Consider the following 22,843-nt stretch of genomic DNA (forward strand, 5'->3'; position numbering starts at 1 on the left):
TCTCCCCGAGGACAGGGTGCCCCGCGGGGGGGGCACCGCCCTTGTGTCCAGCCCCTCAGGGACCTCTGAGTCTGTGGGGACGTGGCAGCCTGGGGCGCAGGGGGCTGTCTGCCGAGTGAGAGCCGCTCACTGGAGGAACCGGGTGCGGCTCCCGCCGGCCAGAGGGGCACCGGACACGGCTCTCCTCACCCCGCGGGTCCCGGGGAGCTTGCGAGGACGGCGGAGAACAACGGGGCGTCCGGTCTAGTCGCGTGGACCAGCGGCCACGGGATCTTTATAACGTCACTCGGAGGCCGCACACATGACCGTCTGGTCAAACGGTCCATGACCCCCCGATGCCTCGGCGGGACCAGGCCGGCGATCGCGGGGGCCCTATACGGACACGCCCGCCCTGGTGTGTACAGGAACGTAGCAGAGCGTGGCGCGATGAGGGGCTGCTTTGGGCGGGTCCGAGCCTACACACAGGTTACGGGGCCTGGGGAGGGGGCGTCGGCAGGAAGAGGGACAGGTTACAAGGACAGCAGGGAGGGTTTCTCGCCTCCACACGGAAAAGCAAAGCCCCAGCACAGGGGGTCTCACAGGAGCACGCCCAGTCCCTGCCAGCCAGCTCAGCAAGACTCCCAGCTCCCGGCGGCGACGGCTCGGGATCTCCTGTGCCTGGGGAGGTGACGCGGGCTCCCGCACTCTGCACACGGACGGGACACACCCACTGGTGTGTGTGTGTGTGTGTGGGGGGGGGGTCTGGGTGTGTGTGGGGTGTGTGTGTGTGTGGGGGGGGGTCTGGGTGTGTATGTGTGTGTGTATGTGTGTGTGTGTGTGTGGGGTCTGTGTGTGTATGTGTGTGTGTGTGGGGTGTGTGTGGGTCTGGGTGTGTGTGGGGTGTGTGTGTGTGTGGGGGGGGTCTGTGTGTGTGTGTGTGTGGGGGGGGGTGTGTGTGGGTATGTGTGTGTGTGGTGTGTGTGTGTGTGTGTGTGTGGGGTGGGTCTGGGTGTGTGTGTGGGGGGGTGGGTCTGTGTGTGTGTGTATGTGTGTGTGTGTGGAGGGGGTATGTGTGTGTGTATGTGTGTGTGTGTGTGTGTGTGTGTGTGTGTGAGTGTGTGTGTGTGGGGGAGGTGTGTGTGCGTGTGTGTGTGTGTGTGTGTGTGTGGTGTGTGTGTGTGTGGAGTGTGTGTGTGTGTGTGTGTGTGTGTATGGTGTGTGTGTGGGTGTGTGTGTGTGGGTGGGTCTGGGTGTGTGTGTGTATGTTTGTGTGTGGGTATGTGTGTGTGTGTATGTGTGTGTGTGGGTATGTGTATGTGTGTGTGTGGTGTGTGTGTGTGTATGTGTGTGTGTGAGTGTGTGTGTATGTATGTGTGTGTGTGTGAGTGTGTGTGTGTGTATGTGTATGGTGTGTGTGGTGTGTGTGTGTGTGTGTGTGTGTGTGTGTGTGTGTGTGTGTATGGTGTGTGTGTGGGTGTGTGTGTGTGTGGGTCTGGGTGTGTGTGTGTATGTTTGTGTGTGGGTATGTGTGTGTGGGTATGTGTGTGTGTGGGTATGTGTATGTGTGTGTGTGTGTGTGTGAGTGTGTGTGTGTGTGTGTGTGTGTGCGTGTGGAGGGGTCAGGGGTGTAGGCCGCTGCCCGCGGCCCTGGCCGTGGCCCATCACCCCCTCGCCCCGTCAGAGGGAGGCGGCGGCCCAGGCTGGGCTCTGTGCAGGTTACACGTGTGGAGGGCGGTTTCTGAGACGCACACCGGGAAGTGCTGGGTGAAACGAGGGGAAATGCTCGTCCCAGAAAGCATGGCTGTGAGTGGGAGAAGTTCAGGCCAAATCTGAGGCCGAGGCGATATTCCCCGGTGCCGGGGGGGCACCTGTCCTGGAGTCTCTCAGCCTCCGCTCCACGGCCTCCGCTCCACGGCCTCCCCTCCCACGGCCTCCCCTCCCACGGCCTCCCCTCCCACGGCCTCCTCTCCCACGGCCTCCGCTCCCACGGCCTCCGCTCCACGGCCTCCCCTCCCACGGCCTCCGCTCCACGGCCTCCCCTCCCACGGCCTCCGCTCCACGGCCTCCGCTCCACGGCCTCCCCTCCCACGGCCTCCCCTCCCACGGCCTCCCCTCCCACGGCCTCCGCTCCAGGGCCTCTGCTCCACAGCCTCCCCTCCCACGGCCTCCGATCCACGGCCTCCCGCTCCAGGGCCTCCGCTCCACAGCCTCCCCTCCCGGCCTCCCCCTCCACAGCCTCCACTCCCCCGGCCTCCCCTCACGGCCTCCCTCCCACGGCCTCCGCTCCCAGGCCTCCCCTCCCACAGCCTCCGCTCCACACGCCTCCGCTCCACGGCCTCCCATCCACGGCCTCCCCTCCACCCGGCCCTCCCCTTCCACGGGCCTCCGCTCACCACGGCCTACCGCTCCCACGGGCACTCCCCTCCACGGCCTCACTCACGGCCTCCCCTACAACGGCCTCCCCTCACCACGGGCCTCCCCTCCAACGGCCTCGCTCCGGCCTACCCTCCACGGCCTCCCTCCACGGCCTCCGCTCCCACTGGCCTCCGCTCCACGGCCTCCGCTCCCAACGGCCTCCCCTCCCACGGCCTCCGCTCCCACGGCCTCCGCTCCCACGGCCTCCCGCTCCACGGCCTCCGCTCCCACGGCCTCCCGCTCCCACGGCCTCCCCTCCCACGGCCTCCCTCCCACGCCTCCCTCCACGGCCTCCGCTCCACGGCCTCCCCTCCCACGGCCTCCCTCCCACGGCCTCCGCTCCACGGCCTCCCCTCCCACGGCCTCCCCTCCCACGGCCTCCGCTCCCACGGCCTCCGCTCCACGGCCTCCGCTCCACGGCCTCCCCTCCCACGGCCTCCGCTCCACGGCCTCCGCTCCCACGGCCTCCGCTCCACGGCCTCCCCTCCCACGGCCTCCGCTCCCACGGCCTCCGCTCCACGGCCTCCGCTCCACGGCCTCCGCTCCCACGGCCTCCGCTCCACGGCCTCCGCTCCCACAGCCTCCGCTCCACGGCCTCCCGCTCCACGGCCTCCCCTCCCACAGCCTCCCCTCCCACGGCCTCCGCTCCACGGCCTCCCCTCCCACGGCCTCCGCTCCACGGCCTCCGCTCCACGGCCTCCCCTCCCACAGCCTCCCCTCCCACGGCCTCCGCTCCACGGCCTCCCCTCCCACGGCCTCCGCTCCACGGCCTCCCCTCCCACGGCCTCCCCTCCCACGGCCTCCCCTCCCACGGCCTCCGCTCCACGGCCTCCCCTCCCACAGCCTCCCCTCCCACGGCCTCCCCTCCCACGGCCTCCGCTCCACGGCCTCCCCTCCCACAGCCTCCGCTCCCACGGCCTCCGCTCCCACGGCCTCCCCTCCCATGGCCTCCGCTCCACGGCCTCCCCTCCCACGGCCTCCACTCCACGGCCTCCGCTCCACGGCCTCCGCCCCCACGGCCTCCCCTCCCAGGGCCTCCCCTACACAGCCTCCCCTCCACGGCCTCCGCTCCAGGGCCTCCCCTCCCACGGCCTCTGCTCCACGGCCTCCGCTCCACGGCCTCCGCTCCCACAGCGCCTTGCGCTCTGGGGCAGATGCTCAGAAAGGGGCCGTGTGGGAGCCGATGGAGACCGCGGCGTTGGGAGGCCCTCGGCCCCTCCCGGCCGGGAACCCTTGTGCACGAGGGCGCGGCCCTAGGACTCAGGACAGCGCGGAGCAGCCGGGCAGGACCTGGGGGCTGGGCCTGCTCTGCGGCTCCCACGGCTCCCGGCAGGCGGCCGGCCGGCCAGACCTCCGCGGGCGGCAGGCGGCGGCGCAGGCAGGCGGCTGAGCCGGTGACCCTCGTGCCCTCAGAGCCGCGGGGTCGGCCGCCGGGTGAGGGGGTGACCGATGGCGCTCGTTCCTAAAGCCACCGGGCTCCTCCCGGCTCCCAGTCCCACAGCTCCCTCCCGGCTGCTCCCAGGCCCGGCTCCCAGTCCCACAGCTCCTCCCGGCTGCTCCCAGGCCCGGCTCCCAGTCCCACAGCTCCTCCCGGCTGCTCCCAGGCCGGCTCCGTGGGCGAGCGGCCGCCCCCGGCTTCTATTCTGGGGTCTCCCGGAATCTCACTAGCGCTCTCTCACTCCCAGACCTGGAGACGGTGCCGTCCCCTCTGCCCGGACCGGGACAGGGACACGGGACTGCGGCTGCCAGAGGCGTGGGGGTGGAGTGGAAAGGGGCACGGGGGTCAGGGAGAATGGGGCAGGGGGTGGGGGAGAGGGAGGCAGGGGGTGGGGCAGAGGGAGGCAGGGGGTGGAGGGGAGCAGGGGGAGAGGGAGGCAGGGGGTGGAGGGGAGCAGGGGGGGAGAGGGAGGCAGGGGGTGGAGGGGAGCAGGGGGGGAGAGGGGGCACGGGGGTCAGGGAGAATGGGGCAGGGGGGTGGGGGAGAGGGAGGCAGGGGGTGGAGGGGAGCAGGGGGGGGGAGGGGGCACGGGGGGCAGGGAGAATGGGGCAGGGGGTGGGGGAGAGGGAGGCAGGGGGTGGGGGGAGCAGGGGGGGAGAGGGGGCACGGGGGTCAGGGAGAATGGGCAGGGGTGGGGGAGAGGGAGGGCAGGGGGTGGAGGGGAGCAGGGGGGGGAGAGGGGGCACGGGGGTCAGGGAGAATGGGGCAGGGGGTGGGGGAGAGGGAGGCAGGGGGTGGAGGGGAGCAGGGGGGGAGAGGGGGCACGGGGGTCAGGGAGAATGGGGCAGGGGGTGGGGGAGAGGGAGGCAGGGGGTGGAGGGGAGCAGGGGGGGGGGGGGAGAGGGGGCACGGGGGTCAGGGAGAATGGGGCAGGGGTGGGGGGGAGAGGGAGGCAGGGGGTGGAGGGAGCAGGGGGGGGGAGAGGGGGCACGGGGGTCAGGGAGAATGGGGCAGGGGGTGGGGGAGAGGGAGGCAGGGGGTGGAGGGGAGCAGGGGGGGAGAGGGGGCACGGGGGTCAGGGAGAATGGGGCGGGGGGGGGGGGAGAGGGAGGCAGGGGGGGTGAGGGAGCAGGGGGGGAGAGGGGCACGGGGGTCAGGAGAATGGGGCAGGGGGTGGGGGAGAGGGAGGCAGGGGGGGGGGGTGGAGGGGGGAGGCATGGGGGGGGGAGAGGGAGGGCCGGGGTTTAGGTTGTTTGGGATTTGGGTGTGGGGGTTGGGGGGCGGCGTGGGGGGCAGGGGGGGGTGGGAGTGTGGGGGTGGAGGTGTTGTGGTGGGGCGTGTGTGGTGGTATGGGTTGAGGGGGAGCATTATGGGCTGGTGTTGGGTGTTTGATGTGGTGGTGTGGTGTGGGTGGTGGGGGGAGGGGAGATGGGGGGGAGAGGGGTGCATGGGGAGGGCGTTCTGGGGTGTCTGGGGTGGTGGGGGAGCAGGGGGGGAGAGGGGGCCTGGTGGGGAGGGGAACTGAGGGGGGGTTTGGGGTGGAGGGGAGCAGGGGGGGAGAGGGGGCATGGGGAACGGAGAGGGAGGCAGGGGGTGGGGGAGGAGGAGCAGGAGATGGAAGGGAGCAGGGAGAAAGGGAGGCAGGGTGGAGGGGAGCAGGAGGAGAGGAAGGCAGGGGTTGGTGGGAGCATGGGGGAGAGGGGGCATGGGGAAGGGGGGGGGGTGGGGGTTGGAGGGGTGGAGGGGAGCACGGGGAGAGGGAGGAATGCAGGGGGTGTAGGTGGAGCAGGGGGGGAGAGGGGGCATGGGGAGCTGGGGGAGAGGCAGGGGGTGGAGGGGAGCAGGGGGGGAGAGGGGGCATGGGGAACGGGGGGGAGGTGGGGGGTAGGGTAGCAGGGCGGGAGGGAGGCGGCGGGTGGAGGGGAGCATGGGGGGAGAGGGGGCATGGGGCACAGGGAGGGGGAGGCGGGGGGTGGAGGGGAGCAGGGGGGGAGAGGCATGGGGAGCAGGGAGGGGGAGGCGGGGGGTGGAGGGGAACGGGGGGGCAGGGCGGGGGGGGAGGGGAGCAGGGGGGGAGAGGGGGCATGGGGAGCAGGGGGGAAGGCAGGGGGTGGAGGGGAGCAGGGGGGGAGAGGGGGATTGGGGAACAGGGAGGGGGAGGCGGGGGGTGGAGGGGAAGGGGGGGGAGGCGGGGGGGAGGGAGCAGGGGGGAGAGGGGGCATGGGGAGCAGGGGGGAAGGCAGGGGGTGGAGGGGAGCAGGGGGGGAGAGGGGGCATGGGGAACGGAGGGGGAGGCAGGGGGGGGAGGGGAGCAGGGGGGGAGGCGGGGGGGAGGGGAGCAGGGGGGGAGGCGGGCTGAGGGGACGGGGGAGCTGGGCGGACTTTCCTCCTGCTGCTTTCTGCCATCACGTGAGGGTCATGAAACCCTGTCGCCGCGGCCCGACCTGCCTGTGAGGCCCGCGGCCGGCCCTGCGCCCTGCGGCCGTGATCCCCTCTCCCCCCGCTCCTCCCGGCCGCACCCTCCGGCCCGGAACCCGCTCTGCTCAGGACCCGGTGCGGTGGGCGCCCGCGTCTCCGGTTCCATGGAGACTTCTGCTTTAGCCCAGAGCCGCGTCCCTGCCATTCCCCTCGAGCTGACCGTCCGTCCGCAGCGCGGCAGGCAGACTCCGCCGGGCCCAGGCGGGCGGCCTTTCATAAGCGCACCTGCCCGCGGCCGAGGCACACCGGGGCTGGCACCCCCGCCGTGGGCTCCTGACGCTGCCGGGGACGCGGCACGCCACGGGCTGTGTGCTCGCTCAGACAACACGTCATCACCAGCCAACAGCTCTCCCCGAAGCGGGAACCACGGAAAACCAAAGCCGTTATCTGCGAGACGGAGACAAAACCACCTTGAAGCACCCCACTGCCCCAGACCTGAGGGCCCCACCGCCCCAGACCTGAGCACCCCCAGACCTGAGCACCCCCAGACCTGAGCGCCCCACTGCCTGAGACCTGAGCACCCCACTGCCCCAGACCTGAGGGCCCCACTGCCCCAGACCTGAGGGCCCCACTGCCCCAGACCTGAGGGCCCCACTGCCCCAGACCTGAGGGCCCCACTGCCCCAGACCTGAGGGCCCCACTGCCCCAGACCTGAGGGCCCCACTGCCCCAGACCTGAGGGCCCCACTGCCCCAGACCTGAGGGCCCCACTGCCCCAGACCTGAGCGCCCCACTGCCCCAGACCTGAGGGCCCCACTGCCCCAGACCTCAGCGCCCCCACTGACCCAGACCTGAGCACCCCACTGACCCAGACCTGAGCACCCCACTGCCCCAGATCTGAGCACCCCCAGACCTGAGCGCCCCCAGACCTGAGCACCCCCAGACCTGAGCGCCCCCACTGACCCAGACCTGAGCACCCCCAGACCTGAGCACCCCACTGCCCCAGACCTGAGCACCCCGACACCTGAGCACCCCACTGCCCCAGATCTGAGCACCCCCAGACCTGAGCGCCCCCAGACCTGAGCCCCCCCAGACCTGAGCGCCCCACTGACCCAGACCTGAGCACCCCCAGACCTGAGCGCCCCACTGCCCCAGACCTGAGCACCCCGACACCTGAGCACCCCACTGCCCGAGACCTGGGGACAGGGATCCAACATGCCCCCCACCCCTCCCAGAGTCCGCTGGGGTGGCGACAGCCCTTACGGATTCTTCCCGCTGTTGATCCTCACCCGGGGATGTTTCCACTGATTTGGGGGAGAGAGGAGGAGAGAGGGAGAGACAGAGAGACACATCGCCCGGTGGCTCCTGCACGTGCCTGACCAGGGCTGGGCCGGGAGGAGCCTGACACGGAGGTGCATGCCCTTGACCAGAACCGAACCCAGGACCCGCTGGTCCACAGGCCGGCGCTCCATCCACTGGCCCCGAGGGCTCTTCAATCCGACGCAGAAAGACAGCCTCTGCTTTGGGTCCGGCGGGCGGGCTCAGTGGTGAGCGCTGAGCCAGGAACCAAGAGGTCACGGTCGATTCCCGGTGACGGCACACGCCCGGGATGTGGGCTCTATCCCCTGCTGGGGCCTGCAGGAGGCAGGTGGTCGATGACGTTTCTCTCTCACCTGTGTTCCGCTCTCCATCCCTCCCCCTTCCTCACGCTCTCTGAACTAGTAATAAGGAATCAATAAAAGGAACAGGACTCTCCACGCCACCTGCTGGTGCGCTGGGGAAGTGACATCTCTTCCTGAAAAGCACTCCGTGTCCCCATCTGTCACTGGGAGACGTGCAGGGGGAGCCCTGAGGGGGCGGCTCACAGTGGGAAAGGGCGGGATGAGAGGCCGCGCCCACCCGCCGGCTCCCTAGGGCATCCAGGAACCGTGGGCTGGGGTGTGGCTCTTTGTGGGGGCACACCCCAAGACAGGGACTTGGGGACAGCACGGACCAGGAAGCAATCATCCCACAGAAGGTCAGCCTGTGGCTCCGTCTCCCACCCGCTGTGTGCATGACCCCGTGTCAGCCGTGGCCCCGTGTCAGCTATGACCCCATGTCAGCCATGACCTCGTGTCAGCCGTGGCCCCGTGTCAGCCATGACCTCGTGTCAGCCGTGACCCCATGTCAGCCATGACCCCATGTCAGCCATGACCCCGTGTCAGCCGTGACCTCATGTCAGCCATGACCCAGTGTCAGCCGTGACCCCATGTCAGCCATGACCCCATGTCAGCCGTGACCCCGTGTCAGCCGTGACCCCGTGTCAGCCATGACCCCATGTCAGCCATGACCCCGTGTCAGCCGTGACCCCGTGTCAGCCATGACCCCATGTCAGCCGTGGCTCTGTGTCAGCCATGACCTCGAGTCAGCCATGACCCCGTGTCAGCTGTGGCTCCGTGTCAGCCATGACCCCGTGTCAGCCGTGACCCCGTGTCAGCCATGACCCCAAGTCAGCCGTGACCCCGTGTCAGCCATGACCCCATGTCAGCCGTGGCCCTGTGTCAGCCATGACCTCATGTCAGCCATGACCCAGTGTCAGCCGTGACCCCGTGTCAGCCGTGGCTCCGTGTCAGCCATGACCCCGTGTCAGCCATGACCCCATGTCAGCCATGACCCCGTGTCAGCCGTGACCCCGTGTCAGCCAAGACCCCATGTCAGCCGTGGCCCTGTGTCAGCCATGACCTCGTGTCAGCCATGACCCCGTGTCAGCCATGACCCCGTGTCAGCCGTGACCTCATGTCAGCCATGACCCCGTGTCAGCCGTGACCCCGTGTCAGCCAAGACCCCATGTCAGCCGTGGCCCTGTGTCAGCCATGACCTCGTGTCAGCCATGACCTCGTGTCAGCCATGACCCCGTGTCAGCCGTGACCTCATGTCAGCCATGACCCAGTGTCAGCCGTGACCCTGTGTCAGCTGTGGCTCCGTGTCAGCCATGACCCCGTGTCAGCCATGACCCCATGTCAGCCGTGGCCCCGTGTCAGCCGTGACCCCGTGTCAGCCATGACCTCGTGTCAGCCGTGACCCCATGTCAGCCATGACCCCGTGTCAGCCGTGACCCCATGTCAGCCATGACCCCGTGTCAGCCATGACCCCGTGTCAGCCGTGACCCCATGTCAGCCATGACCCCGTGTCAGCCATGACCCCGTGTCAGCCGTGACCCCGTGTCAGCCGTGACCCCATGTCAGCCATGACCCCGTGTCAGCCGTGACCCCATGTCAGCCGTGACCCCGTGTCAGCCGTGACCCCATGTCAGCCATGACCCCGTGTCAGCCATGACCCCGTGTCAGCCGTGACCCCGTGTCAGCTGTGACACCGTGTCAGCCGTGACACGTGCTCGGCGTGGAGTAAGGACAGGCCAGGAACGTAAGCCCAACCTCACACCCTGACCAGGGCCGGTAGCCAGGGGGCCGGAGTGACCCCCACGCTCTCCCCTCTAGGCTCCATGCTGTCCAGTCCGGGCACCCCTGCCCTCGTGGTCGCCCTCCTCCTCCTCACCCTCTGCCCGCCAGTCAAGCTGTTCCCTCCCCAAGGCCTCGGCGGCTCCCAGGGACCACGGCGGCTCCCAGGGACCACGGCGCCCGCGGAGAGGGACAGAGAGGGACAGATGTCCCGGACGCAGCACTAATGAGGAGGAAGAAGCAGTGCCCAATGTGCTGATACGTTAAGACACAAAGTCCCGTCTCAATGCCAGCCTGCTAATTAAAAGGTGAAATTAAAATTACGTGGGATCCCTCATTAAGTCTTATTTAAACACAGCTGACAGCACTAATTGCACGATGACTCCCCCCATCCCCGAGGCACCCCTCCCCAGTTCCCGTGGTCCGGAAGGACTCCTGGCGACTGGGACATCACAGAGGGCGGGCGCCGTCCACACGCCATGCATGTGGCCACCCACAGGAGGACATGCCTGCCCCGTGGCCGTCCACAGGAGGACACGCCTGCCCCGTGGCCATCCGCAGGAGGACACGCCCCGCACCGTGGCCGTCCACAGGAGGACACGCCTGCCCCGTGGCCATCCGCAGGAGGACACGCCCCGCATCATGGCTGTCTGCAGGAGGACACGCCCCGCATCATGGCCGTCCGCAGGAGGACACACCCCTCGCCGTGGCCGTCCACAGGAGGACACGCCCACGCTGTGGCCGCCTGCAGGAGGACATGCCTGCAGGAGGACAGGGTGAATTACAGGACTGTCTTTTCCTTACTGCCTCCTGAAGAAACTGCTTCCACATTGTTTTTCTTTCCTAAACGACTGGAGCTCTGGAAGGACGGTGGCTCAGGGCTGCGTCCCCGAAGGCGGTGACAGGCAGCACCGGGGAGTGTCCACCCTGGGGCCTCGCTCCAGCCCGCGTCCACTTGCCCTCTGGCCCGCACCAGCCACGCGGGCGGGACAGCGCTGCCGGGACCTCAGCCTGGGTAGGGGATGGGAGGCCGCCCCACCTGCCTGCTGAGCGAGAGGAACCAGGGAACGAGGACGCTCAGAAATGGCTTCTGTGGAGGAGAAGGCACGGCTGAGGGCCGGGCTGGGGACCGTACAGGCGTGCTAATTGCTTCATGGCGCTGGTCGCAGTGGTTCCAGAGTCAGACGCAGACAAGCCATTTGTCCAAAGCAGAGTCTCTAACCTGTGGAATCAGCACTATTGTTGTGGTCTGGCCTCTTACAACGCGTGAGTGTGCGTGGGCCTGCAGCTGTGTGTGTGTGTGTGTGTGTGTGTGTGTGTGTGTGAGAGAGAGAGAGAGAGAGAGAGAGGGAGAAAGGGAGAGAGAGAGGGAGCGAGATGCTGAGCACAGACATGGAGGACCGGTGAGTGTCTGCTGGCACCCGCCCGGGGACCCGCCTCGCGGGGAGACACGTGCTGTTTGGAGACACGCGCACGCCCACCACGAGGGCTCTCTCCCGGGAAGTGGTTCCCCCGCCCCCCCCCCCCCCCCCCCCCCGAACCGAGCGCTGACAGCCTGCAGCTGGGAAGCCCGGTTCTTCACTCAACACCGGACAACAGCGCTGTTCCGGCCTCTGAGGGTGCACAGCGCCCGCCTGTGTGGGCATCGTCGTGGGACCTCCCTCTCCTTATTTTTAAGTGAAAAGGTAACAGGCATGGAGCACGCGAACACAAATCACTAATTAATGTCTCACTGCCCCCCTGGAACCAGCACGCTCCTGCACATTGGAACCCTGAGGTAAAGCCACAGAGATTTCGAGGTGAATCATACGTGTTCAGTGGCTTTCCACAAGCTTGGACCAATTCACGCCCCACCCCACCCCCAGCAGAGCTAACGCACATCACTCAAAGCGCACCTGCCATCGCAGCACATGGCCACACGCATGGCCAACATGCATGGCCAACACGCATGGCCACACTCATGGCCGAAACCTGTTTACTGACTGAATGGGCATCTGTGGTTATTAGTGTGTAAAATGCTGGGGTGTTTGCATTATGTTTCCATTTTGTGAATCACGTCCGTGTCTCTGGCCCATTTTGTTTTCGAAGTTTGTCTTCTGTTTAAATATATTTTTATTGATGTCCGAGAGGAAGGAAGGGAGAGGGAGAGAGAAACATAAATGATGTGAGAGAATCATGGATCGGCCACCTCCTGCACATCCCCCACTGGGGACTGAGCCTGCAACCCAGGCCTGTGCCCCGACCGGGAATTGACCGTGACCTCCTGGCTCGTAGGTTGATGCTCAGCCCCTGAGCCACACAAGCTGGCTGGAGAGTTTGTATTTTGCTTATTCTCTCTCTTTGATGTTTTTTCCCCACTCTTTCCCTGTCCCTTCCTCTCTGAAATCAATAAAAAGGTATTTTAAAATAATTTAAAATAATTTAAAATAATTTAAAATAATTTAAAAGTCCCCGGACCCGAGAGCCTGCCTTCAGTCACAACGTGACCCGGGTTACGCAGTTAGACTGAGGTCAGAGCAGAACCCACGCCAGTGCCCCCTCCCGCCCCCGTCCGCCTCGCCGGTCCGCCTCCCCCGTCCGCCTCCCCCCGTCCTCCTCCCCATCCGGCCTCCCCCGGGTCCGCCTCCCCCGTCCGCCTCCTCCGTTCCGCCTCCCCCATCCTCCTCCCCCGTCCGCCTCCCCCGTCCGCCTCCCCCCGTCCGCCTCCCCTGTCTGCCTCCCCCCGTCCGCCTCCCCTGTCGCCTCCCCCCGTCCGCCTCCCCTGTCTGCCTCCCCCCGTCCGCCTCCCCCGGTCCGCCTCCCCTGTCTGCCTCCCCCCGTCCGCCTCCCCTGTGCCTCCCCGTCCGGCCTCCCCCCGTCCCGCCTCCCCCCTGTCCTGCCTCCCCCGTCCGCCTCCCCTGTCTGCCTCCCCCCGTCCTCCTCCCCCCGTCCTCCTCCCCCGTCCGCCTCCCCTGTCTGCCTCCCCCCGTCCGCCTCCTCCGTCCGCCTCGCCCTCAGGCGGACCACCTGTGTGTGCCTGTGTGTGCCTGTGTGTGTAGGTCCTGTGTGTGTGTGTGTGTCCTATGCCCTCAGGCGGACCACCTGTGTGTGCCTGTGTGTGCCTGTGTGTGTAGGTCCTGTGTGTGTGTGTGTGTCCTATGCCCTCAGGCAGGCCACCTGTGTGTGCATGTGTGTGTGTGTCCTATGCCCTCAGGCAGGCCACCTGTGTGTGCCTGTGTGTGTGTGTGTGTGTGTGTCCTGTGTGTGAGTGTGTGTGTGTCCTGTGCCCTCAGGCGGACCACCTGTGTGTGCCTGTGTGTGTGTGTGTCCTATGCCCTCAGGCAGGCCACCTGTGTGTGTGTGTGTGTGTATGTGTGTGTGTCCTATGCCCTCAGGCAGGCCACCTGCATGCCTCTGTGTGTGTGTGTGTGCGTGTGCAGGTCCTGTGTGTGAGTGTGTGTGTGTGTGTCCTGTGCCCTCAGGCAGGCCACCTGCATGCCTGTGGGTGTGCGGTCCGGGTCCGCCCACACCTGATGCTCTGTGCAGAACACCCGTGGTAAAGGCACGGAGGGCAATGGGTTGAGTTGGTCACAGGAGGGACAGTCTCTCCGATCCCGCAGCACACAGACATGTGACACGCCCTCCACGGCTTCCACGTGGCAAGGCCCCAGGTTCCGGGAGCCACCGCCGTGGATGACGTGTGGGGGACCCGCTCGGCGTGCTGTCTCCCATGTGCGCTGGGAGCGGGGCCTCGTGGGGTTTATGCAAAGGGCACCGGCCTCCGGTCCTAACCTCATGCCCAGGCTGCGGGCCGCCCTCCGCCGCCCTCACCACGCCCACCCCGGCCCAGCCCTGCAGGCCCGCCCCCCTCAACCGCCTCCACAGACTTCCTGGTTTCAGTTTCTCCGGTAATCCGGAGAGACCTGCCGGCTGACTTCCCAAAATAGCTTGGCTCCTGCCGCTCAGGGGTCAGCCGAGACCGAGACGGGGCGCTGGGCAGCCAGGAGGACACCGGCCACAGCTCCACGGTACCGTCCGTGCTGCGCAGTGGACGGCCGTGACCACGGAAACCACCCCTCCCGGGATCAGTAACGGGACGGGCATCCTGTTTTTTGGGAAAAGAAGCAATGAAACGGAGCGGCGTGGAAGAACAGAGCCGAGGGCCGGGGCCGTGTGACGGAGCCGAGCCTGGAGCGGGGACCCGGCCTGCGGGCCACACCGGCGTCGCTCCCCTGTGGCAGGAGGAACAGAGGAGGAGGAGAAGCTGGGTGAGGACCAGGGCAGAGAAGCAAGCGTGCGAGGGGGGGAACAGAACAGAGAAGGACGCAGCCCACGCTGCCCTCGCGCCCGAGCCCTCCCCGAGGGGCCACGGAGCAGCCACTCCGCACCACCGCGGTCAGCACCTGCGCAGACACGGCCTTCACACACAAGGGCAAGGTCGCGTCACCCGGGCAGAGAACAGCGCCACGCAGAGCAGGAGACTGCGAGCAAGTTGTAAGGAAAAGCAGCAAAAAGGGACCCGTTTGTACCCAAAGGAAGAGTCGGCAGAGTGAACGTTTAAAAAACCACCCGCCGAGGTCCACAGCCAGTGGCACACCGAGACGCCAGGGGGAGGCCACACATGTCACCTGGGAAAGCCAGGTCCCCGGCAGCCGGCGTAGCCCCACACAGGGCGGGGACGCCTGCAGCCCCCGCACCGCAGCCCGAAGCCGAGGCCGCGGACTCACCAGCGCCCGGTAGACCTTGGAGAAGGCTCGGCGGAAGCGGGAGAGCATGTCGCCCGGCGGCGTGGCCGTGGCCGTGGCCGTGGCCGTGGCCGGGAGCCGCCGGCCTCCGTGCCGGAGCGGGGTCCCGGGGCCAGAGCGGCTGCAGGGGTCCGCAGAGGCCGGCGCGCCTCTCCTCGGAGGGGACGTCAGAGCCGCTTTTAGCAGCGGACGGGAGCCAGCACCTGGGTCACCGGCTTAATATAGGCTGCTCTTCCTCCGGGCACTAACGGGGCGGCCACCTGTTCTCGCCGCCGGCCGCCGCGGAGCACGCCAGCGGCTCGGCACGGTGACGCCGAGGCCACGGCTGCCGGCCGGGCCGGGCCTTCCTCCTGCTGTTCATGCCGTTTTTATGCCCCCCCCTCCCCGGGACTCTATTTTGTCGTTTTAAAACCCCGATCCCCCTGCACCATCAGCAGGGCCTCCACTAAGAAACCTAACACCGGAGGACGCAGCCACATCCCGCCGTCCACGCAGCTCAATCTCAGAGCCACAGAGAGCCTCGCGCCCCACGTCTGCGGCCACAGATGTCTCACGTGGACCCGGGTGGTCCCTGCGTGGCCATCAGCCTGCGATGCTGTGGCTCTAAACCACCTGCACCCCGTGGACATCCCGCCCAGGCCCCTGGGGCAGAGATTCGAAGTTTCGGATGCCGCTCGAACGGATGCCCCAGCTCAGAGCCCCAGCCGTGCCCCTCGGCTCCTCCTCTGTGTCTTCCTTCCAGCAGCTTCGCCGGTGTTCGCCGTTTTGGGGGCAAAGTCAACAAAACACAAGCAATTCGTCCGAAGGGGCTGCACGCGCCAGGCTCCAGCCCACACACCTCTCAGTCTGACGCTCTGGCCTGGCCGGCTGCATGAAGGGCCAGAGCCTCCGGCGTCGCCCTGGGTCCGAGTGCCCCCTGTCCTCCCTGCAAGGACGCTCCCCCTGCGGACGCCGAGCCCCGTCCGGCCTCTCTGCTGCGCACTCTGACACGGCCGCTAAGCAGAGGTCAAGCTCATTTAAAATATACTGTTTTTATTGATTTCAGAGGGGAAGGGAGAGGGAGAGAGACAGAAACATCGATGATGAGAGAGAGGGTCACTGATCGGCTGCCTCCTGCACGCCCCCCACTGAGGACCTCGCCCACAGCCCGGGCCTGGGCCCCGACCGGGAATCGAACTGTGACCTGGTTCACAGGTCCACACTAAACCACTGAGCAACACCAGCTGCTTTTTAAAAAACGTTTTTAATCCTCACCCTAGAATATATTTTCCATTGATTCTTAGAGAGAGTAGAAGGGAGAGGGAGAGACAGAGAGAAACACCGATGTGAGGGAGACACATCAATTGGTTGCCTCTGGCATGTCCTGGACCAGGGCCAGGAGCCTGCAACCGAGATCCGTGCCCTTGACCAGGAATCGAACCCGGGACCCTTCAGCCCGCAGGCCAACACTCTCTCCACTGAGTCAAACCAGCCAGCTTTTAAATGCAAAGGACAGACACCTGACTTCACTCGGACACATAGGACGCTTTTACTGCTTCAGTCAATCAGAGACAGACGCAGCCGCTGGGAGCTGGCGTAGCAGCAGAGCCGTAGGTCGGCGGGTCGGCAGGTCGGGGGTTGGTGGGTCGGTGGGTCGGCAGGTGGGCAGGCTACCAGGTCAGCAGGTCAGGGGTCGGTGGGTTGGCGGGTCGGGGGTCGGCGGTCGGTGGGTCAGCGGGTCGATGGGTTGGGGGTAGGCGGGTTGGCAGGTCGATGGGTTGGGGGTTGGCGGGTTGGCAGGTTGATGAGTTGGGGGATGGCGGGTCGGCGGGTCAGCAGGTCGGCGGGTCAGCAGGTCGGCGGTGGCTGCAGGCTGACACCTGGCCGTCCTGGCCCCACACCCACATCGCTAACAACGCGCTCTCTCTCTACGTCGGGATGGTGGACAGACATGCTTCTCCACTCCCCTCACTACAGACACCACACGCCCGACACCTGTTTCCTAGGCAACAAACCTGCGGCGACGGGAAGGCGGGGAGAGGGCGGCCGGGGCTCCCGCCCGTGTGTCCCACACGTGGAGCTGGAGAACACAGTCACCCCAGAATGCCCGTGGGCACAGGCAGGAGGGGCCGACGGAGCCGCTCCCTGTGCGGGAACGAGGGGACCCTGCCGGGCTGTCAGGAGGCACCCAATGTCCCCACATGGCGGCACCATGCCCCGTGGTAACGAGGCCCCCCTTTGTGCCAGGCGAGGCCAGCGGGAGCCGGACAGCCCCCCCACTTCCCCATCAGACACGGGAGGTCGACGAGGCCGTGCAGATGGGCCTCGCACCGCCCCTGGCGTAACGGCGCAGCACTTCCTGCGGGGATGGCGTCAGAGGGCCGTTAGGCCAGAGCCCGATAAGACCCGCAGCCCCAGCACAGCCTCCTGAGCGCCCGCTTCCGTGACACCGCTCCCTCCCAAGAACCAGCGGTCTCAGCGGAGGGCGAGAGCCAGGCCCAGACGGGCGACGTGAACGCCCTGATGATGCCCCGGCAGCGGGAGCCGCTCAGCGAGCAGAGCGGACAGCAGCCCGGCGCCTGCGCGGTGACAGCCTCGCCCTCGGGGGAGGCAGGTCCTGCTGGGGGGGGGGGCTCACGGCTGGAGGAGGCAGCCACACACACAGGCGCAGACCAATAGGGAGCAGCCACGTGGCCACAGACCACGGGACACACCCCTTCCACTGAGCTGCCACGTGCCACGCTCCCCGCACTTGCTCCCGACGTGGGTGTTTTTAAAAAGTGCCTTCGTTGTTGAGAGTCTTACAGATGTCCCCGTTTCCCTCCCCCTGACCCCTCCCACCCGGTTCCTGACCCTCCCCGGCCCTCGCCACCCTGTTCTGTGTGTTCCTGGGCAGCACTTAAATTCACACAGGTGGTTTGGTTCACCTCTTCCACCCAACCCCTGACCCGGACCCTGCCCGCCCTCTGGAGTTTATCCCTCTGCCCCATGCTCCCAGGCCTCTGGATTCATCAGTTTATTTTGTTCATTGGATTCTATGCATAACTGAGATCATGTGACGCTGTCTTTCTCTGACTGGCTTATTTCACTTATCATGATACACTCCAGGCCCCTCCATGCTATCCCAAAGGGTGAGATCCTTCTTTACGGCTGCGTAGCATTCCGTGGTGTGAATGGCTTTTTATCCACTCGCCCGTGATGGGCTGTTTCCGGATCTTAGCTCCCGCCCACGGTGCTGCTGTGAGCACAGGGTGCGTGCAGTCTCCTGATGGTGCTTCTCTGCAATCCTCAAGCCACCAGCCCCGCACACGCCCCCCGGCCACAGCCACACGGTCGGCCACCGAGGCCACGCACCCACCCTGCCAGGAGCACCGCCTGTGTCTGTTCTTTTCCGAGTGTGAGGACCCCACGCCACAGCTGACCTGCGGCAACCGGACCCAAAACCGGGGCAGGACGAGTCCCTGCCAGGTTCCTCCGGGAGCCACACCAGGCCCCTTACGTCGTGCCTGACTGACGACACGGGGAGAACGAGCCTGAGGGACGCGGAGGGTCAGAGTGTTTATGGGAGCAGATGCTCTCGGTGAGATGGGCCGTGCGGGAACCCGGGCTGCGCGCCCGCCGGCCTGTCCTCTGAAAGGCGTGTCCGGGAATCTGGGTCACAGTCTGAGGGTCGATGTGGCGGCATCGACCACGGAAGCATCCGGAGCGGCGGGCACACAGCCAGCAGCAGTGAGTGACCCGCAGAGCAGAGCCGCTGGGTGCCGGTCACACACCAGCCAGCACCCCCCTCGGAGCTCCTGCGCCCGTGGGAGAACCGGAGGCAAAGCCACGCCTCCGCCCAGGAGTCGCGGCAGCTCTGCCGTGATCGACTGATGTCCCGGTGCCATGGCCCCACGTGGCCGGGCAGCCAGTCACGGCGTCCGATTGATTTTTCCCACCGCCGCTCTGTCCTCACCACATCAACCCCGTCACTGCGGCCATCACCCCGCTCACAGCCCCCCGCTCACCCCCACCTCCCCCTCAGCGTGTGTGACCCTCACCTCCCGCCCTGTGTCACCCTCACCTCCCCCTCAGCGTGTCTGACCCTCACTCTCCCGCCCTGTGTCACCCTCACCTCCCGCCTCAGCGTGTCTGACCCTCACTCTCCCGCCCTGTGTCACCCCCACCTCCCCCTCAGCGTGTCTGACCCTCACTCTCCCGCCTCAGCCTGCGTCACCCCCACCTCCCCCTCAGCGTGTCTGACCCTCACTCTCCCGCCCTGTGTCACCCTCACCTCCCGCCTCAGCGTGTCTGACCCTCACTCTCCCGCCCTGTGTCACCCTCACCTCCCCCTCAGCGTGTCTGACCCTCACTCTCCCGCCCTGTGTCACCCTCACCTCCCGACCTGTGTCACCCCCACCTCCCCCTCAGCGTGTGTGACCCTCACTCTCCCGCCCTGTGTCACCCCCACCTCCCCCTCAGCGTGTCTGACCCTCACCTCCCGCCCTGTGTCACCCTCACCTCCCGCCCTGTGTCACCCTCACCTCCCGCCCTGTGTCACCCCCACCTCCCGCCCTGTGTCACCCCCACCTCCCGCCCTGCGTCACCCCCACCTCCCGCCCTGTGTCACCCTCACCTCCCGCCCTGTGTCACCCTCACCTCCCGCCCTGTGTCACCCCTCACCTCCCGCCCTGTGTCACCCCCACCTCCCGCCCTGTGTCACCCTCACCTCCCGCCCTGTGTCACCCCCACCTCCCGCCTCAGCGTGTCTGACCCTCACTCTCCCGCCCTGTGTCACCCTCACCTCCCGCCCTGTGTCACCCTCACCTCCCGCCCTGTGTCACCCTCACCTCCCGCCCTGTGTCACCCTCACTCTCCCGCCCTGTGTCACCCCCACCTCCCGCCTCAGCGTGTGTGACCCTCACTCTCCCGCCCTGTGTCACCCCCACCTCCCGCCCTGTGTCACCCCCACCTCCCGCCTCAGGGTGTCTGACCCTCACTCTCCCGCCCTGCTCCCCACAAGACCCCTCCTGAGCTCGTCTTTCTGACACCCTGTCTGACCACGCCCATCCCCCCATCGTCATCTGTGATGGAGCCTGGTCCCAGCTGACAGGAGACCCCCGGCTGGCCGGAGCCCGGGGCGTGCTGTGAGACCCGAGTCTCGGAAGCGGACACGGGGCTGGGACGTGCACTCAGCCCCACGCCCGCAGCGCTGCTCAGTGGAGACCGTGGGAAAAGCACACGTTATTTCTGTCCCGAGAGAGAGAGGGAACACCCACCACCAGAAACAGATGCTCGGGAGCCAGCAGCTGTTTGTAACTCGTGACAACCGCGGTGTCTGCGGTGAGTCACGCCGCTGTAACTCGTCCAGACGCGTCGCCCACCGCTGGCACTTCCTCTTTCCTAGAGAGCTGAGAACTCGCTCCGAGGCCTCATTCTGCAGGGCGAGCTCTGATGCCGGAGCTGAGAACTCGCTCCGAGGCCTCATTCTGCAGGGCGAGCTCCGATGCCAGAGCTGAGAACTCGCTCCGAGGCCTCATTCTGCAGGGCGAGCTCCGATGCCAGAGCTGAGAACTCGCTCCGAGGCCTCATTCTGCAGGGCGAGCTCCGATGCCAGAGCTGAGAACTCGTTCCGAGGCGGCTGCGGCTGACTCCTCGGAAGGAAGCCATGCTCTCCCTGCTGCGTGTGTGTACGTGTGCGTGTGTGTGTCTGATGTGTGTGTGCAGTGTCAGCTCCACGTCCGGGGTCACCCAGCCCGGTCACAGGGGACCTCCGCGCTCTCTGGGCGGACAGAGCCTCCACCACGTGGGATGCGCTCCAGGCCTGGGCGGCAGCCGCGGGGGCAGCTGGGCAGGACGACCTGGGGGGCAGCTCCAGGGGCCGAGGAACAAGCCCAATCGCCAGGACCAGACTCCAGCTGCTTCGGTCACATGTCCTACCGCGTGTGACACAGGTGACGGGCAGGCAGCCACGGCACCCGCAGGTGACGGGCAGGCAGCCACGGCCTTCGCTGCTATGACGACAGCACCGCTTACTCTACGGAGACCTGGGGGTACCCCCGCCCCGGGCACGCTCCCTCGCAGCCCCGGCACCGGGCACGGGGCCTGCAGGGCTGGCAACACCTGGGCCGTCCGCTGGCTGCGCCGTCCTGGGCATGCGGAGTGGCCAGGGCTCCCTTCCCCTCACCTTTCCTGCGTCCGCCCGTCACCCCGGCTCCCAGCCGGCCAGCGGGCAGGCCAGCTCCCCACAGCAGGGAGAGCAGCCGGCTCAGAGCCCGGAGCCGAGCAGTCTCCTTCCCCACAGGCTCTGGCGCTGCCACCCACCGACCGCCGGGGCCACCTGGGACCCAGACTCTGCGCCTGCAGAGCCCCGAGGCCCGGAGCAATGCTGCCGCGCCCACAGGCACCGGCCAGGCCCGGGCCGTGCACCCACCTGCATGTTCCAGCAGCCTCGAGGACGGCACGCACGCGGCTCCCGGACCGGCTCACCGCGCCGGGGGGCGAAGGCCCTGACCGGGTGCCCGGCCGCTGCCCTGCGGGCGCCCCTTGGGCCGTGGTGGCACCGAAGAAGCCTGGTAACGGCCGCCCGCACAGCCCGGAGCCGGATCCTCTGGTGGCCGCCGGTCCCCGGGGCACTCTGCCTGCGAACACGCCTCTATGGCGACAGAAGCAGCCGGCCTGGGTCCCCACCCTCCGCGGGCGCAGAGCAGGGGCCCAGGCGGCAGGCGGGTGGGGGCGGGCGGCACCAGGGAGAGGGCGTGCCCGCAGGTGGGGGCAGAGCAATGGAGGCGGTTAGTGTCGTCCCCAACGCCAAGGCTGCAGGTCAGTCCCTGGTCGGGCACGTACCAGGACCAGCCAGGGATGCATGGACACGTGGACAACACGTCTCTCTCTTAAATCAACAAATTAATTGTTGAGAACCACTGCTCTATATAACAGCCTAGGTGACCGGTCGCCCAGCTGAGCGGCCAGGACCATGATGCTCAATGACCAGCAGGGGGCAGACGCTCCACGCAGGAGCCACCGAGCTGCCGTCACTTGGCAGCAGTGGTTCAGGTGACGCACCGGAGCCAGAGAGGAGGGAGCCGATCCCGGGGTGCGTCACCCAGGCCCGCCCTCTCGCCATCCTGACGCCTAAGGGGCGTGGGAGAGCCAGTTCCGGCCGTCCCCGCAGGCCAGGCCCAGGGACGCACCTGCAGGAATCTGTGCCCCGGCCTCTGGTATGAAATATTTTAAGACTTAGGGTCTGTGGTAGCTTCCTGAGTATTCTGTTTTAGTTATTTTAGTAGTTTCTGATTTAGCCAAAGGACGTGTGTCCAGGCCTGCGTGAGGCTCACAGGCGTCCAGCACTAGGTTCCTCAGTGGGCGGTGTTATCCCAGCCACGGCTCCGGTCACTCTACGCCGAGCCCGTGGCGTCCACAGCCCCCGCCCACCGCCGGGGACGGCCCTCTGGAGGACCAGCCGGCCTCCTGGGCCACAGACATTGTCTTGGTTGTTTTCCGCACGAACTAGAACGCAGGCTCCTTGAGAAACGGTGTAAATGGCCCCTCAGGCACGTCCATCTAGTCTGCCCCGACGGGAGCCGTCCCAGTGCTGAGCAAGGACCGGCCGCACCACTCCGGCCGCAGCCACGGAGCTCTGCGAGCGCGGGAGCCGCCGGGGAGGGCGCTCAGAGCCGGCTCCCTTGGGCCCGGGCCTGGCCGCCGGGAGCCGAGGCCGTCTCCCTCCCAGGACGGATCCGGTAGGAGGGCACAGCCACGGGGAAGCCCGGAAAAGGCTCCCCGATTCGCCCCCCCCCCCCACGCTGCCCACAGCACCGGAAGCGCCGGCCGCCGGCTGCCGGGTGCCGGTGCCGGACAGAGCAGGAGGGGCAGGGCCGAGGGGGCGGCCAGCAGTCAGAGGGCTCGGTATTCCGCGACCCCGCCACCTGGAGGCGCTCCCCGAGACGCACAGGCATTGGCCGGGCCCGGGAACGGCCTCGCCGGGCGGACGGGCGCTGGCCCTGGCTGGCTGCCGTGTCAGAGCCCTCTCCCTCTCCAGGGGCTCCGAGTGCAGGTACGTGGCAGCATGTGGACTGGAGGTTGCCATGGTGACAGGGCAGGAGCCTTCCGTGTGGCCACCGGAGATTGTCGTGACGATCGGGCTCACACGTTCCAGCCTCGGAGGGAGCTGCCTGGACACCGTCTCTCAGTGCGGCCCTCACGTGTGGTCTCCCTGTGGGAGGGGCTGCATGGCCGTCTGTCCGGGGGCACTGCCTCCAGGACAGAACCGAGTGCTCACACCACGTGGCCGAGAGAAACCCGAGCAGGAGCGGCTTCCTGCCCCTGGACCCCGCCCAGGGCCCCCCATCGCCAAGACCCAGTCCAGCCTAACACCTGGAGAAGCTCCTGGTGGGAACCTGGACTCCCAGGTAGGAGGCTGGGACCGCTGGGGCCGGCCCCCCCCTCCTGGGCCGGCACCCGCCTCCTGGGCCG

The 22,843-nt window shown here is 67.3% G+C and overlaps 1 protein-coding gene across 1 annotated transcript in view; it reads right to left on the reverse strand.

Moving 5' to 3' along the window:
- RPS6KA2 (ribosomal protein S6 kinase A2) overlaps nt 1-22,843 on the reverse strand; it is a 71,497-nt gene that overhangs the window by 36,948 nt on the left and 11,706 nt on the right. The window lies entirely within an intron of this gene.

The sequence above is a fragment of the Pipistrellus kuhlii genome, unplaced genomic scaffold (assembly GCF_014108245.1).
Source record: "Pipistrellus kuhlii isolate mPipKuh1 unplaced genomic scaffold, mPipKuh1.p scaffold_m20_p_82, whole genome shotgun sequence".
Lineage (NCBI taxonomy): Eukaryota > Metazoa > Chordata > Mammalia > Chiroptera > Vespertilionidae > Pipistrellus > Pipistrellus kuhlii.